Source organism: Trichechus manatus, unplaced genomic scaffold (genome assembly GCF_000243295.1).
Source record: "Trichechus manatus latirostris isolate Lorelei unplaced genomic scaffold, TriManLat1.0 scaffold00002, whole genome shotgun sequence".
Classification (NCBI taxonomy): domain Eukaryota; kingdom Metazoa; phylum Chordata; class Mammalia; order Sirenia; family Trichechidae; genus Trichechus; species Trichechus manatus.
This window is the reverse complement of record NW_004443938.1, coordinates 35,983,655-35,999,284: the sequence shown is the minus strand read 5'-3', so window position 1 is coordinate 35,999,284 and position 15,630 is coordinate 35,983,655. Positions and strand designations below refer to the sequence as shown.

General features: G+C 40.9%; 1 long non-coding RNA gene across 3 annotated transcripts in view; it reads left to right on the top strand.

The window, feature by feature from the left end:
* LOC111820229 (uncharacterized) overlaps positions 1-15,630 on the top strand; it is a 29,953-nt gene that overhangs the window by 6,209 nt on the left and 8,114 nt on the right. For 2 of the 3 annotated variants that reach the window (XR_002823775.1, XR_002823774.1), the window contains exons 2-3: positions 13,311-13,460; positions 14,346-14,474. This is a non-coding gene — a long non-coding RNA (uncharacterized LOC111820229). The remainder of the gene's footprint in view (positions 1-13,310; positions 13,461-14,345; positions 14,475-15,630) is intronic. The other variant, XR_002823776.1, reaches the window with a different exon arrangement.

The window sequence follows — 15,630 nt, the reverse complement described above, 5'->3', positions numbered from 1 at the left end:
TTCTATTTAGGTAAGTATTCAATATTTCCAAACCTCCCATTGCTTCTCCTCAACATGGCATCTGTGTGTTTAAGGAAGAAGGGCTAGCGTGGTCTTACGTTGGAATGGAAGGAGCTGTCTGGTTCTTCTCTGCTTATACTGCTCCCCTCCCCACATATACCTCATTCTCTGCCTTTACTACCTTACTCTGTATTTCAGGAGGCAGACTCCTACAGACTCTACCTCCCACGCTTCCTTGTTGGTTGGCTTCTACTGAGTTTGGTTAATCAGAGGACCAGCAGTGCATCACTGTTTGGAAGGTGAAAGAGGTGGGGCATTTCTTCCCTGAGCCCTCCCTGCTTTGGCACCGTGTTTCTGGCAGTAGCTCTGTGCCTCCATGATTATAGATTGGCACAATCCTAGCTCTCAGGAGGCTCTAGTTTTTTCTTCCCTGGTCCCTTTAGCCCTATGGGTAGGAAGAGCTTCCTGAAGTTGCTAGTCTCTGGGTGCCTCACAATGCCTTGTTTGCTTCCTCAACTCTATCCATGCCTCTGGAAATAATTTCTTCATTGAGATCCTTTATTTGAAGGACCTCTGTTAACTTCAAGGCCTTGGCTGATGCAAGGGTGTCTGCACTGATCTGCAACTCTTCTGATCTCCTTGGTAGTAGTCCTTGTTCCTTGGCTTCTGCTTGCCCCACTGTATTTGTGACTGAAAACTGGTGAACTTAGAGACTGTTCTCTCCCAACTTACTGAGGGCCCAGTGGTCCTTCCTAGATGTTGTTGTTAGATGGCACTTCAGATCCTTGCTGAGTTTCAACCACTTCCTTCATCCTTAGCTTTCTGCTCCTGCAGGGCAATGAGTTTCTCTATATACAGCCTTTCTGGCCCTGGGTTTGCAGTTCAGCTAAGATGATTCACTAGGCCATAATCTTGCAAAGGGATTGGTTAGTCTACTATGCATGTAAGTGTAAAACCCCTGCAAGGATTGGTCAATTACTATGTAAACTAGGTGGCTATGGCCTACCTAGGGGATTGGTTAGTTTTGCCATCCTGGTAGGCTTAACAGGACCAATCCCCAAAGAGGTTGAGGGGGACCTCACTACAATCAAGAAGAAGATCTGGGAGTAGAGCTCATCCTTTGGGAAGGGTCCCTGCACTGAGAGCCTCCTAGACCCAGGAGGCAGAGAGAGCTATAACACTGGAGATGGTACGAGACAGTGAGAACCAGGAGACGAATGCAAAACCACAGAGCAAGCCAGCTGCAGTGGGCTCACTGACCCACAGAGCGAGAGAATGGAGCACCTTCAGGCAGGAGGCTTGCTGGCAGAGTAGGGTGCCTCCAGGCACTTACTGGCAGAGTGAAAGAGTTGTAACAATGGCCTGAGCAGGACAAAGCCCAGGCCCAAGTGAAAGCCTGGGAGGCAGTAGGCCTGGGCAAAGGGCCCATCTTCGGGCATGGCTCTGAAGGAGGTGAAAGCTGTCTTGTTTGGAAGCTGTCTTGACTGACGGACTATATCCTGTCTCCTGAGTTATTCCTGTAATTTCCAAGTTGATCCTGATCCTGAATTGTAACCTGTTACTTCCCTAATAAACCCTATAATCATGAGTATGATCTGTGAGTTCTGTGTGGCCATTACAATGAATAGTCGAACCCAGCAGAGAAGTAGAGAGTTCCGTGGAAGGGATGGCTGGTGTCATAATTGGTAAAAGGTTGGAGAGTGGAGGTATGTCTGACCTCGACCTCATAGGAATCAGTTTTGTGCTGATGATGATGGTGATTCTCTCTCACCCTCTTGAATTTAGATGGCTTCTGACACCATTACATTACAGCTCCTAACCCACTGGTGCCCATGGGTCACTTGCAGACCTTCTGCTTTTACAGTTCTTGCTTCAACCTGCTTAACATTCCTCCTTTTTCTGGGACTTCTGTTTAAAGAGGGAAGCTTGAAATAAACGTGTTCACTATCTGCTTCTCCTTCTTCTTTCCATAATCCTACTGGGCAAAAGGGGCCGGCTCCCTGCCTGCTCTGCCCTCTAATTTTATTGGTATTCTCTCTGACATTATATTCCTCTTCTCTTTTTCATGATAGCTATTGTTCTGCTCATTTTCCTGGGCTGTAATGACAGAATTTCTGCTAGAGAACTATGGGAAAGAGGGTGAAAATATATCCGTTGAATCTTTTCCAAGTATTAGGCTATCCAGAAGATTATACAGTAGAGAAAGGACTTTAGTCAAGGGACAAGAAGGAAAGAGCAGATTCCAGCATTGTAACTTTAGCAAAAAAAATACAGGTATTTCTGCCCAAATAGAACATATTTCCATTTTCAGGAACACCTCATTTGTTCCTGAAAAACCTCATGTTCTGCAAAATTGCAAGACACATACCTAAAATAACAGGACTCATGGGAAAAATTGGATTGGGGGCAGACCTCTCAAAACCCATAGAATTTGTAACCAGAGCCTTAGCAAAAGCAATAGCAATCCTAAAAGAGTACTAGTGCAGTTAAATGCCCATCAATCACACTTTGTCACAATCAGCTGATATTTTGTAGCCTTAAACTCAGGGCTGGTGCTTCCCTTTTGAGATATCTCATCAAAATTAATAATCTGATCCAAGATGTAGATTTTTTCGTCAGTGAAAAAACATGTTAACACACAAGGATACTCTTCACAGCTTCTTCATCTGTGTTGTCAGTTTACCCATATAGTTTAATGTAGTGGAAAGTGCAGAAACTTGAAGATACTAAAGTAGCCTTGCACTAAAAGAAGTCACTTCTGTTGGATTTTCAGCTCCGTTCTTAAGACTTGCAAATATTTCAAATATTGATGAGACATTAATTGTGAGAAAGTTTGTACTTGACTGTATTCAAACCATTAAAGTTTGGGGAAAATTGCATATGAAACAACACAACTTCTGCATTTTACTGACATCATCCGTAAGTTGGACTTACAGGTGTTCCTGTGCATATGGGAAAATTATGTTGGGACCCTCAACCTTCCTACTCTCTTCCAATCTCCTTTCTCCAAGTAAGCATCTCTCATGCCCAAAAGCTTATGGCAATTATGCTTGGTGGCGCAGTGGTTAAGTACTTGGCTGCTAACTGAAAGGTCGCCAGTATGAACCCACCAGCTGCTCCACATGAGAAAGATGTGGCCGTTTGCTTTCATAAAAATTTACAGCCATGGAAACCCCATGGGCATTTCTACTCCTTCCTATGGGGTCACTAAGAATATCAGCAATGTTTTGTTGTTTAGCATTGGAATTTTTCTTACCTTTTATTGTGCTTGACTCAACCGTATGAAGATAGAGTAATAATCCCTGAGTCCTTGGGTAGCTTGCTGATTTCTGTGTACAAGCCCTTCTGTATTTAATTTTCTAAACTTGCTCTTTGGCCTACATATCGTTATTTTATTAGCTACTTTTTAATACTTTAAATACTTCATTAGTCATTTTAACCATCTCTGTTGTTGTTAGCTGCCACTGAGTCAGCTCCCAACCCATGGCAACCCCATGTACAATGGAACAAAACCCGGCCCAGTCCTACATCACCCCTATGATTGGTTGCAGATTGGACCATTGTGATCTGTAGGGTTTTTATTGACTGCTTTTTGGAAGTAGATCACCAGGCCTTTCTTCCATTTTAGTCTGGAAGCTGTGCTGAAACTTGTTGAGCATCATAGCAACAAGCAAGTCTCCCCTGATAGATGGGTGCTTGCTGTGCGTGAGGTGACTTTGCCCTTAAAGTTGGAGGTAGCATGGTTCTTCAAGAGACAAACAGATCCCCACCGTCATCTGAACAGCAAGCGAGAGCAGGGAGCACAGGCAGTTAGTAAGCCCTCAAACGTGTTTTAAATGATTATTACAAATTATTGTTATTTTTGATGGCTACTTATGGGACATTCTCTCTGTGACCAGCACTATGTCAGACATTTCATACACATTTTTTTCTGATTCTCACAACCACCCTGCAAGTTATAAATTAGTCTCAATTTTTTAAGAGAAAACCGACTCACACAAGACACAAGTGTAGCTCGAAAATGGCAGAGCTGGACTCTGTCCCTGGCTCTGCTTGGTTCTAACGACTGTCCTCTTTCCTCTATGACTCAGCTGAGCAGCCCTTCTGCCGAATGGTGTGTGGGTACAATACCCAGGGAGGTTGGGGGCCTGGCCTAGTCCTCCTTTGCTGTGTGCCATTGGGTTTACAATGAGAGGCCAGGACAGAGGATGGAAATCTGGAGCCAGTGCAGAATGCGGGCCAGTGGGTACATTGTGCTAGGGCTGTCTCCTTCAGGGGCCAAATTTTGTCTAAAACCACAGAGAAGTGTCAATAGTCAATCAAAGTTCACCCGAGTCCTTTATTTCTCTGAATTTCAGGACAGTGCCATACAGACTCATCATCAGTTACATCTTTGCACAGCACGGCTGTATAAATGTGGCCAAGTTACCTCTTTATACCTAAAAGGAGGTTGTGTGGTTAATAAATGATAGATACTATGTAATGAGGTATTTGTTTTTAGAAATACATGTATGACAACATGGCAATATGTCAAAATGTCAAGAGTGCTGTTTTATCAATGAAGGTAGAATTTTGAGTGTTTATTTCCTCCTTCTCTTTTTTTCTGGAGTCCTGGTGGTGCAGTGGTTAAGAGCTCAGCTGCTAAAAAGGTTAGCAGTTTGAGTCCACTAGCCACTCCTTGGAAACCCTATGGGGCAGTTCTGCTCTGTCCTATAGGGTCACTATGAGTTGCAATGGACTCTACGGCAACAGGTTTGGTTTTTTTGGTGTTCTTTTTCTTTATTTTTCTCAAACAGACCCCAAAAGTCTGTTTTGAAGTCTGTTTGAGAATCGGTAAGATATAACAAAATAATATAGACTTTGGAGTCAGGCAAATTGCATCAAAATCTGAGCTTATTATTAGCTCTGTATTAGCAAGACATTTCATTAGATTCTATGAATGTTAGCTTTCTCAGCCTTAAAATGGAGAGAATAATCTAGCCCTTACACATTTTTTTTTAAGATTAAGAAAAATAATGTATGTGTTGTTAAGTGCCGTTGAGTTGATTTTCAACTCATGACGACCCCATGTGCCAGAGTAGAACTGCCCTATAGGGTTTTCTAGGCTGTAATATTTATGGGAGCAGATCACCAGGTCTTTCTCCCATGGAGTCTCTCGGTGGGTTCAAATCACCAACCTTTTGGTTAGCAGCTGAGAACTTAACTGTTGCATCACCAGGGCTCCTTAATGTATGTATAGCACTTAGCATAATGCCTAGCACATAGTTATCATAATTACCAACATTTACAGAGTGATTCTTACAGACACTTAACTTATATGATTCACACAACAGTCCCTGTGGGGTTGGTACTATTATCAGTCTCATCTCTCAGGTTAGGAAACTGAGGAACAGAGAAGTCGCCTGCCTTATCTAAGGTTACAGAGCAAGAAGTGGTGGAGCTGGAATTTGAGCCCAGGCAGTTTGGCCCCTGAAGCTTCTCTCTTAATCACAAAGCAATGGTACTGTCCGTATTACTCAGTATTATTACAGTATTATTCTGTTCTCAGTAATACTTCTCTCGGTTATAGACCCCTAGCATGTGTTGGTGCTCATCTCCTCCCTTCCCGGTTATCAAGATAATCTATGAATCACTTACTTAATTTTAGTATAGTTATTGTTTATATGCCAAAGGAAAACATGTATCTCCTGTTCCTGTTGTTAGATGCCGTCAGGTCTGTTCCGACTCATAGCGACCCTATGCACCAAAGAACGAAACACTGGCCAGTCCTGCGCCAGGCTCACGATCGTTGTTATGCTTGAGCTCATTGTTGCAGCCACCGTGGCAATCCGTCTCGTTGAGGGTCTTTCTCTTTTGCGCTGACCCTGTACTTTACCAAGCATGATGTCCTTCTCCAGGGACCTATCCCTCCTGACAACATGTCCAAAGTATGTAAGACTTAGTCTCATCATCCTTCCTTCTAAGGTCGTTCTAAGTACAACCTTCCTTCTGGTTGTACTTCTTCCAAGACAGATTTGTTCGTTCTTGACAGTCCATGGTATATTCAATATTCTTCACCAATACCACAATTCAAAGGAGTCGATTCTTCTTCGGTCTTCCTTATTCATTGTCCAGCTTTCACGTGCATATGATGCAATTGAAAATACCATGACTTGGGTCAGGCGCACCTTAGTCTTCAAGGTGACATCTTTGCTTTTCAACACTTTAAAGAGGTCTTTTGCAGCAGATTTGACCAATGCAATGCGTCTTTTGATTTCCTGACTTCTGCTTCCCTGGGTGTTGATTGTGGATCCAAGTAAAATGAAATCCTTGACAACTTCAATCTTTTCTCATTTAGCATGATGTTGCTTATTGATCCAGTTGTGAGGATTTTTGTTTTCCTTATATTGAGGCGTAAGTCATGCTGAAGGCTGTAGTCTTTGATCTTCATCAGTAAACGCTTCCAGTTCTCTTCACTTTCAGCAAGCAAGGTTGTGTCATCTGCATACTGTAGGTTGTTAATAAGTCTTCCTCCAATCCTGATGCCCCATTCTTATTCATATAGTCCAGCTTGTTAGATTATTTGCTCAGCATACAGATTGAATAGGTATGCTGAAAGGATGCAATTCTAACGCACACCTTTCCCGACCGATCTCCTATAAATAAATATTGAGTTAAGTGTGACATCTGTTGTGAAAAAAGAGTTGAAAAGTAACCACTTAATCAGTAGTTCTTCTGTTTTTAGCTATTTTCTTCAATTCCTTTTGTCATAGGTTTCCTATCTGAGGTGGCAGAAATGGAGGAGCGGTGGCATATGATCTGTATAAGAAGACATTTACCTTAATGCAGAATTTTCATTGTAATTAGCCCCGGAATCATACTGTTTAGTAAAAACATCATGCTGCTTGGCAAGAAATGTTGAACTATTTTTCGTTAATAAAAACAAACAAAAACCACCACCAACAAAACTTGTTTAACATCATCAGGGCTTCAAAGACTCATTTTCAGCCTACTGACTGATTTAATGTGCTGAGATTTAAACACGCGAAATACAAACATGAGCATTTTCAACAATTTTGCAACTATTTGTAGAAAATTTAGGTTTTTTTTTCTCTTGTTCCAACATGGAAAAGTGTATGCCTTCTTGACAGATGTCAAAGTGCGAAATTTTTACATCCATCACTTTAGAAAGACCATGAGTGTCATACATTGTTTAGAAAATATTTGCCAGGAGAGATAGTCTATCATTCTTAGTGTGTATTTAGCTAAGAGAAATTTGTTCTAGATATTCGACTGCTTTCTCTTAAATGAACCATCATTAATCAATAAAAAAAACAAGTGGATTTTTTTTTTTCTCAACCACATCTTTTGTGAAAAAGCCTGTGGTTTTTACAGCAACACAGGAGTGATTATTTACAAAATTCCCGATTGCTAAATTCTCTTTTTATTTAGCTGTTTGAGCAGTATGCTAATGACAGGAAGAAAACATACATATAAAATATTGTAAGCATCAGGACTTGGTAGGAGAGAGTAAGTTTGACTTCTGACCATGAAATCTTATTCTGTGGTTGCCTTCTCAATGGCATCTCATGAGGTCAGTGCCTTAGAATTCTCCCAATTGTGTGGGGTCACTCAGGCAGCATTGACCAAGTAGAAAATATTCAGCTAGTGAAAACAATAGCAGAAGTCACCCTTTAAGTGTCCTGCCTTCTATATCATGCAATTGACTCCAAGGCTCCCCACTAAGATGTCACTGTTTGACCAGTTTGCTTTAAAACAGCTTAATTAGCTGAAAGGAAAGCGATGTCTGAGCATGTTTGTGAGAAAAAAACAAAAAGCTCTCTCCTTTCAGAAAGCTCATGCTCTATCTTGTCGGAAATCTTTGGTTCTGAAACAAAACAACATTCCTTTCATACACAATCAAGTCCCTGACAACAAATTTTCCTGAATTGGGGAGACAACTGGCTTAGAGCTGTCTCCCTGTGGGCATTCTGGGTCAGGATCTTTGTATCTAGGTCTGCCTCAGGATCCACATTATATATCTGCATTGCCTATGACATTGCAAGAGAAATTCTTGCTATTAGCACATGAATTTATTTCCTCTACCCAGAAAGATCTATAACCGACATTATCACATTAAGACGATATAGAATTTCTGATCAAATGGTAGTAATGTCAGAGTAACTTAAGGGCTAACATCAAAAATAACCTATTCCATTCCGTTCATTTGCTCCTGGTTAAAATCAAAAAGCATTCAAATGAGACAACTCGGATTTTATTCTCAGGATGATATGGCAAGAAAACCTTTGTCATAATACTTCAAATATTTCTGATTCAGCGTGGACCTCCTTTGAATGCCCACCGCCAACTACCTCCAGACATGGAGCCTGCAGTGACCATGGAAGGTAGACTTAAGACCCCTTTTAAATTTCTGAATGCAAGAGCAAATTCGCTGGCTAAGAGGGAGTTGCACTTTTCCTTTTTTTTGGCATGTATTTCTGTGGCTAAACTTGTCTGAGAGACACAGGAAACCCGTGTTTTCATTTTTCAAGGCGAATTGACAAGAAATTATTTTCTCTTTGATGGGGTTGGTGGAAGCAGCTACAGAAATCTTGAACCCTTGTAAAGCAGTCCCAAAGGTAAACCAGTGAATCAGGAGAGAAAATGGAGAGCCGCCTGCCCATTTCCAAAAGCTTTGTGGGTTTGTTGTGTGTGTGTTTTAAGTCACAGAAGAAAATCCCCATGGTCCAAACAAAATCCAACTATAAAAATCAAATAATTCCAACAATTAGCCACTGCAGTATGGCCTAGCTACTCATTCAATTTCTTCCGTAATCTCTTGTCTCGATAGCAATTATCTGATAAACACATAAATTCCCAGTCAACTCTAGCTTATTTTCATAAATTTTAAATCATAATGAGTACCAAATTCCAACCAAAGTGCATTTGTTTTTTTATTGCACTGAGCTTTGTAATTTGGTGTAACTCTGTGTGTGTGTGTGTCCGTGTTTTGCCAGCCTAACTCGAGAAAATCTCAACAGTGGTTTGTAAAAAAACCCTAAAAATGATGACACCCTTCTTAAAGTAACATTGGGTTTTAAATTGGAAACCTGTCTCCGTTTTTTTTTTTTTTTAATGAAGAGGATGAATAAATCAGAAAAAAAAAAAGTATATAATTAGCAATATAAATCTTTCACTGATTTGAGGAGGTCACCAGATGAACTGACGCAGACTTCAGACACATCTGCTCTTTTGGCAACCACTGCCTTTTCGGAGCCTTCTCATTGGCTCACGCTAATCATACGCGAGGCCTCCTGGAAGCGATTTGTGCCTCTCCGGGCAGAAGCGGGCAGAGCAGGGGCGACACTGCATTGCACAACTCGAAGTGAACAAGGGCCTGTGCAGAGCTCCGAGCTGTGTGTAACCTTTCAAAGGCCAACAGACGGGCGATGCAGGGACAGTGCGTTTTGACTGGAGTGTGGGCAGCAAGGAATAACCTTGCCAGGCCGAGGAACACGTTTCCCAGGCCCGGGAAGGCTGATGGACAGTTGCTGTAAATTGCTGGTATTTTCAGAAGAGGGGGTTAGTTGCCCACAAGGTGGCATTGTTAGCGCCAACTTCAGAAGGAGGCCCTTTGCTAGTTAAGCTCTGGAGGTGAGGTGCTGTGCAGTAGGGACATAAAGACCATCCTCATTAAATAATTCAAACTTGAATAAAGTCTTCTCTTTTAATACAAGTAAACAACAGGGAAGAGAATGGGCAAATAGTGTTGTGTTAACTAAAGGTTATTTTGCTGTCAGGCAAGAGGCCAAAAGCCAAGTTCCTTGGACAGTTCTGGTCATGAATTAACAATAGACATGATACCGTCACCCAGCGCACTGTTTTATAAATGCCATTGTAAACTGTTGGCTTTCTTAATCGCTAATGATGTGCTACACATCCTGGGTTCCAGGCTGAACTTAAACTGTGTATCTGCAAGTTCTGAGTGGGAACTGGAATCATAACAAACTCCTCCCTGTTCTTAATAAGCTGCAAAAAATGCTCCCATGCTTAGTAATGCATAGGAATAAGACACTTAGTCTTTTTGCATCAACGCAGGGTTGGAAGGCAGAATGTAATCCAAGTACAGTATTCTCAGTGTTCATGACCAGTTTCTTGCCTTTCATATTCTGGTAAATTACCTTTCTATTAAATAGGGGCGGTTTCACCTTAACTCTGAAACTCTTCTAGTTAGATAGGGTCAGCAGCTTCAGCGAGTTATGTAGATCAACGAAGTGAGTGTATTCCACTTGAAAACAATCCCTCACATTTGTAAAGTACTGTAAACTTAACAACAACCAAAAATAAATAAACAAGCAAACCAGCTGCCTTTGAGTCAATTCCGACTCTTGGCGACCCCGTGTGTTACAGAGTAAGGTTTTCTTGGCTATAATCTTTATGGAAGCAGACGGCTGGACCTTTCTTCCATGGCACTGCTGGGTGGATTTGAACCATTAACTTTTAGGTTAGCAGTCAAGTGCAAACAGTTTGAGCCACCCTGTTAAGCCCTTTGCTATCTGTTATTTTCATTTTGATCACTTATAATTGTATGTTTTGCATTTACAGTACTATGTGATCACATAATACTGTACATTTATACTTACATTTGAAGATGCACTTGTCTATTTTACGGAGCTGCTTTTGGTTTAGGATGAGCCGCTCTCAGTTTTAACTGAAGCTGGCCACTTAACACGCTTGTCCAGCTCTGAAGCAGAATAGGTTGGGGTCACACTTGAGAGCACACTACGTTTGGGAATGAAACTGGGGGAGGGGGCCTAAGGAGGAAGTAGGAGGTGGGTAGAGAAAGTCTGGAGCCCTCCCAGCAGTAAAGGCCCCAGCGCAGGGGCATCCCTGGCTGTGTGTCTCCTGAGGGAAGCCTGCCGAGCCTTTGTGCCTTGACACCATTCAAGATGCGGAGAAAAGAAAGAGAATAAAAAAGATCTACTATTTTTGAAAGCTCCCCTCATATTTTACTATTTTATTTAATTCTCCCCCTGCCACCTACTCTTATTTTCATCTCTTCAAAAATACAAAGAGTTTGTGAAGACAATAGGGCTATAACGTGCTTCCAGTGTCCATATATTCTAGTATCTCTTAAGGTCAGGACTATGACTGAGACGCCTAGGTTAACTTAGGTATTTCACTAAGAAGTGTATTTATGCCCCAATGCATAAAGTCTGGGAGTCTTTCATGTACCAGTAAATGTTCTTTATGCTACTTAAGAACTGCATAATTATTTTCGGGACTATCCTTACAGATACCACAAGTTAAACATTTCTAAAATTCACATGAAATTTGTTTATGGTAAAGTTGCATCATCATATACCCTCATCTCTGAGTTGTAACATGACCAAAAAATAATCTTTAAATCTGTAATAATTTATAACTCTAGGCACCCAACAACAGCAACAGCATGTCCTTGTTGAAACTAGATCTTCTCTTTAGCACTTTAACCCAGGTTTCTTGTAGATAATTACAGAGAAAATTCTTAATCAATTAATAAGAAAATCATGGTGATAGAGGGGGGAGGAGGAATGTGCACAGAATTTCTTTCATTGCTCTTACTTAGATGCTATGTTTGGTAAGACCTTACTAACCTGATTTTGTGTGCAGGAAATTGTTTATGACCTTAGGCTGTCTACTCCAAAAGAAGCTCAGAAAACTCAGTCTTGACCCAACCACTCAAATGTGTGAAGATTTAGAATTAAGTAACTGTGGGGATGGTTGTATTCTGAAGTCTATTTTAAAAGACAATTTTAACTAGCTGTTGATTTTGTTGAGTTGAGATGATAGTTAAGTGCGTTTATGCTCAGTTAGTAGTCTTCCCTATAGGAAATATATACTAATGTACAGTGGTGGGTACATCAAATATTTTTGAAACATCTCTATGTAGATTAATATAATATGACCTCAAAATATTATTCCTCTAAATTGCCGAAGAAAAATACTAAAACATTTACACTTTATTGAAGTGTCAGATCTGGTAATAATGTGTATAAAATGTGTGTGATAGAGCGAATCGAAAAGTCGAAAGGGTACATCCAAAGCTACAGGAATCACGAGAGTGCAAAGAAACTTATTTAAGGGTCTATAGAAATATTTTCCTTTTTTAAACTTCCTTATTACCAATCAAAGGTACTTATTTCAATATATTTTATTTAAGCTTAAATAAAAAGGGAATTGGATTCTTATTTTATTGCCTTTGTTGCTGATTTTTACTTCAAGTTGAATTCCTCAGATTTCCTGAGATCCTCAAACCTCCTACAATGCCCAACCATAAGGGCAAGGGCAGAAGAGTTCTTCCCACTGAACAAACAAAGCAGAGAATAGACACCAAAAATGTGGTTGAGTTTAGTTGAGTGAATGAAATAGGGTTTGGGGTAGCAGGACCCATCAGGGTATAGGGGTATTTGGGTTGTGAAAGTCATATGCAGCATCCTCTCATCTCTGTGGAACCCTCAAAATCTGGGAGGCTGGGCAGTCTCCTCCCTAGAAAAGTCTGAGGTGGATGATCTGAGATAGAACTGAGGCAGCTCAGGGCTTAGACCCATAACCTGTGCTTTTCATAATTAGTCTTTCCTGAGGGAGCCCCACACCCAACACCTTGGATAGTAGGTTGGAGCTCCCTGCAACCTACAAGAAGGAATCTCTGTTTCCTGAGACCTACTTTGGGTTTTTAACAGAGGAGTAGGTCCATGCTTAAATCCTTAGGCACTGTCTGTGGGATGGAACTGCAGAGGTGATGTGTAACTGGTCTGACAACTTGGGATTACAATCGGAACCAAGCAGATATCAAGGGACTGCTCCACACCCTCTGCGGCACATGGCCTTTCTCTTCTGATTTGCCAGGTGTGATGGTTAATTTTATGTGTCAACTTGGCTAGTCTATGGTTTCCAGTGGTTTTTCCAAATGCTAGACTAGTTACTGTCCCATAATGTAATCTAAAAAACTCGAACCCATTGCCATCAAGTCAATTCCAACTCATGGTGACCCTATAGGACCGAGTAGAACTGCCCCATAGAGTTTCCAAGGAGTGGCTGATGAATTTGAACTGATGACCCTTTCGTTAGCAGCCAACCTCTTAACCACTGTGCCACCAGGGCTCCATAATGTAATCCAGCCCAATGGTGGAATCACCCTCCATAATGTAATCTAATGTAATGTAATCAATCAATCAGTTAAAAGGGGAGTTCCTTGGGGTTTGGTCTGCCTTCAGACTATAAATAGATAATTTGGAAAAACTCATTCTCTTTCTGACTTCTGAAATATATCACTGATTCTGTTTTTCTAGAGAACCCTGCATAAGATGATACCAGGGAAGACTAGAATTACATATTCTGATGATGTCCACACGTGCAACACTTGATAAACCAAAAATAGAAAGGAGACAGAGAAAGGGACCTCCTAGCATGGAAAAGAAACCACCAAAAGGACATCCAAGGTATCTTTTTTTTTCCTAATGTATGTCACTCTTTGGGGTAACAAGGCCTAAGGCTTGATGTCTGGCACAAATGCAAAGAGGAAGCAGTTCTTCTTTTGTAGTGTAGAGGTGAACACTAACTCTTCTGAGATAAGTTTGACGATACCTTCTGTATTTTATAGGAGGTAGAAGGAGAGGGAGATGAATCACCTGTTATGTCTCTTGTCTAGGACAGAAAGGGAAGGTAATTTATTATCTTTTGATCTCAGTCTATAGAAAGGTAAAAAAAATAAATTTAATGAAGAATAACTTGTAGCAGACAAATAGAGCAGCTCCATAATTTCCCAAGCAGATCCCCTAATGGATCTTTTTCTGAAAATGTCCTTTCATACCAGTGCAACCTCTCACAATAAGGCAGGATTTTTAGTGAAAACGTTTTTCTGCTGTGATGCTGACAGCTGCTCAGTGGGATGGGGTCATAGAAGAGCACTGCAGGCAACCAGGGGACATTGGTTCTCGACCCCTGTGTCAACCTCTTGAGTTCCCAGGGTCGGGTCAGCATCCTAAGGACGCCTGTGGTCTCATTCTGGGACACCTCTGGGTATCCCACAGAAGAGGGGCATTCTTTGCCAAAAGCTTTCCCAGCACCATTTTGTGGCTTGCTTTGTAGAGTGATACTGTGGAGCAAGAAAACAAAAATGACTGAGGAGAGGAGGTTGGGGCAGAGACTGTCAAATCATTGGCAAGCCTGGAAACAACTGGCCTGCTCTCTAGCAAGTCTTTGCTGGGAATTATGGAATCTGACTGCAGGAGTTGGAGAGAAAGAGAGGATGCCTTTCAAAGGCTTTCTTTTTGCATCCATAAAAGAGGTCACTGGATCATAGTTACTGTACATTCTTATTACAGATTTTTATTTTTCAACCATTTGGCATATACTGAGTTATGATCTTTAACAGATGTGCACCCTATTATAGTAACACTCCACTCTTCTACGGCCGGATTTAAGGAAGCCTTGTGCTCCACGACAGAATCAAAGTAAGTACAAGTATCCAATGATCCTCAACTATTTGTCACAAATCCCTTGCCCTAGAGTTAGGCACTTGAGTTTTTCGGGAACTCACTTGAGCTTTTTCATTTCTTAGTTTGGATATATTTTCCTGGTCATAAGCAACATCGAAGAAGAGAAACTGAAGGGTGAGGAGAGCTGTTAAAAGGACAGGCAATGTGACAACTGACATTCTGCTCCAAAGAAAGGGAAATGGCAGGACAGAATTATAATCTGGCATTAAAAAAAAAAAAATACACTTGCTTCTAGGGACAACTCCAAGTTATCAAGAAAAGTGTAAATAATATAGCTATGCTCAGTATCCTCTGTTTAAGAAGGTAGAAATATAAAAGGCACATTTAAAGCAAATTTCCATGTGAAATGGTTAGAGGAGAAAACAGGTTTTTTTTTTTTAGAAAACAGTTTTGTACTTAGATGGTGACGTTTATGTTATTGTACAATGTGTTTGTGTGGAGCATGTTACCTCTAAAGATGGATAACATTGCAACTGGGCACATACAGTTGGAAGTTTTTAATATCATATTATGCTTAAAAACTTATTTTCAGAAATGAGTTAACATATATGGTTACTAAAAATGGTAGTAGTCACCCTACTACGTGGTGTACAGATAACTCTGCCCTTATATAAGGCTTATTTATAAAAGGCAGAAAATGAAGTGTTTCCCTTTCTATGAGAACAAATGTGTTTCTTTAGAGGGTGGCGGTGGGCTTGGCTTTCTTATTCTTTGGCAGGTCTGTGGGAACCCATTACCAATTCTACCTCAAAAAGGAAGGTTTCCAGGATGAAAGGAACCCCCACTTTTTTTGTTGTTGTTGTTGCCAAGGCTTATTTCAATTCTAGTTCTGAAACCTTGAAAAGGATCAAATTTTGAAAATCAAATAGCAAAAGAAACAAATGTTGACATAAATCATTATTCTGCTCGTCCATCCTATATTGACTATACCATGGACCGCCATAAGAATGAACCAACCTGTCTTGGAAAGCTGGCAGAAAGCTTCTTAGAAGCAAAGATGGTGAGACTTTGTCTCACGTACTTTGTACATGTTATCAGGAGGGATTAGTCCCTGGAGAAGGACATCATGCTCGGTAAAATAGAGGGTCAGTGAAAAAGAGAAAGACCCTCA